General features: G+C 34.6%; 1 non-coding gene across 1 annotated transcript; it reads right to left on the reverse strand.

Annotated features, from left to right (window-relative positions):
• Positions 1 to 208: 208 nt before the first annotated feature.
• Positions 209 to 282, reverse strand: TRNAI-GAU. The gene has a single exon. It is a non-coding gene; the product is annotated as a tRNA-Ile (tRNA).
• Positions 283 to 2,319: the final 2,037 nt, after the last annotated feature.

The following is a 2,319-nucleotide window of genomic DNA, read 5'->3' on the forward strand; positions in this document are numbered from 1 at the left end:
GAGCGCCACCGCGCTTCCCAAGCGGCGCACTATCCAGTGCGCCACCGGGCCGGCCCTAGACTGTCAACTCTATTCCATTGGTCTATATGTCTATCCTTATGCAAGTATCACACTATTTTAATTACAGTAGCTTTGTAGTAAGTTTTGAAATTGGAAAATATGAGTCCTCCAACTTTGTTCTTTTTTTTTTTTCTTTTTTTTCGGCAGCTGGCTGGTACAGGGATCGAACCATGGACCTTGGTGTTATCAGCACCATGCTCTAACCAACTGAGCTAACCAGACAGCCCTTGTTCTTCTTTTTTGAAATTATTTTGGCTATTCTGGTTTCCTTGAATTTCTGTATGAATTTTAGAATTGGTTTTTCAATTTCTGTCAAAAAAACATTTGGAATTTTGATAGGGAGTACATTGAATCTGTATATTGCCTTGAATCTGTATAACGATATTAAACAGTTTTCCATGTACAAGTCTCATACCTCGCCTTGGTTAAATTTATTCCTAAATATTTTGTTCTTTTTGATGCTCTTGTAAATGGAATTGTTTTCTATGCACAACTAATTCTTGACAAAGACAATCTAGTTGAGAATAGATCATTTTTTCTACAAATGGTGCTGGAACAATTGGATACCCTTATGCAACACACACACTTTAATCCATACCTCACATCATATAGAAAATTAACTCAAAATGAATCATATACCTAAATGTAAATCCAAAATAACAAATCTAGATTTCTAGAATTTTTGAATAAAATATCTAGAAGAAAACATGAGAGAAAATCCTTGTGACCTTAAGCAAAGTTTTCTTAACTATGACACCAAGAGCATGCTCCATAAAAGAACAAATTGATAAATTGGATTTCATTGAAAGTAAAACTTTCTGTTCTTCAAAAACCTGCAGTAAGAGACTGAAAGGCCACAGGCTGAGCATATATTTGATAAAGGAGTTTATTTAGAATATGTAAATAACACTCAAAACTCCATAATAAGAAAATAAACAACCCAATTGAAAATGGGCAGAAGATTTTAACAGCCACTTTACCAAAAAAAAAAAAAAATAGAGATGGCATATAAGCACATAAAAAGATGTTTATAATCATTAGTCATTAGAGAAATACAAATTAAATCACGATGAGATACCAGTACACATCTATTAGAGTCACTAAAATTAAAAATACCAAGTGCTGCCAATAATATAGAGAACCTGGAACCCTTATACATTGATGATGAGAATGTAAAATGGTACAACCCTTTGGAAAAGTTTGCAGTTTCTTCAAAGGTAAAACTACCTACCATGCTTACTAGATGATCCAGCCATTCAATTTCTAAATATATATACAAGAGAAAAGAAAGCATACGTTCTACAAAGACTTGTACATGAACATTTAAAGCAGCTTTATTCGTAATAGCTCCAAAATGGAAACGACACAAACGTCCAGCAACAGGTGAAAGAATAAACAAATTTTGGTATATACTCATCTGTACAATGAAATACTACTCAGCAACAAAAACAAAAAAAACTATTGATGCATGCAACAACACGGATGGATCTCAAAATCATTATTCTGAGTGAAAGAAGCCAGACAAAAAAAGAGTATACATGATTCCATTTACATAAAACTTAGAAAATGCAAACTGATTTGTAGTCATAGAAAGTCCTGTGTTACCTGAGAAGAGAAGTTATGGGAGGAATGATTTACAAAGGAGCATGGGAAACTCTGGGGGATGATAGGTACCATCACTCCATTGCAGTGATTATTTCAAGGGTGTATTCATATGTCAAAATTTATCAAATTGTGTATTTTAAATATACGCAGTTGATTGTATGCCAATTTTATCTCAATAAACCTGTTTTTAAAAAAGTCACCAATCTGATAGACAGTTAAATCCACTTGTTTCAATCCCTACTGCCCTCCCCCCTCCCACCCCGGCTCAAATTTTAGAAATTACTTTTTGTTTTTTTGGTGGCTGGTCTGTACAGAATCTGAACCCTTGACCTTGGTGCTATAACACCCCACTCTAATCAATTGAGCTAACCAGCCACCCAGGAATTGCTTTTTAATTCTATTTTTGAATACACAAAATAATTATGTTTCCAAAGACAAAATTATATACAAGTTAAATTCAAGAACTCTTCCTTCCATATTGTCACCTCTACAATGTTCCCTACCCTAACCGTAGCCTTTTTTTGGTAATTTGTTTTATCTTCTAGTGTTTTTTTTTTTTTTTCCCTTTTTGTCTTTTTTCGTGACCGGTAATAGGATCGCAACCCTCGGTGTCGCACCCGCACCGCGCTCAACCAGTGAGCGGACCCGTCTCTA

The sequence above is a fragment of the Galeopterus variegatus genome, unplaced genomic scaffold (assembly GCF_000696425.1).
Source record: "Galeopterus variegatus unplaced genomic scaffold, G_variegatus-3.0.2 Scaffold62319, whole genome shotgun sequence".
Lineage (NCBI taxonomy): Eukaryota > Metazoa > Chordata > Mammalia > Dermoptera > Cynocephalidae > Galeopterus > Galeopterus variegatus.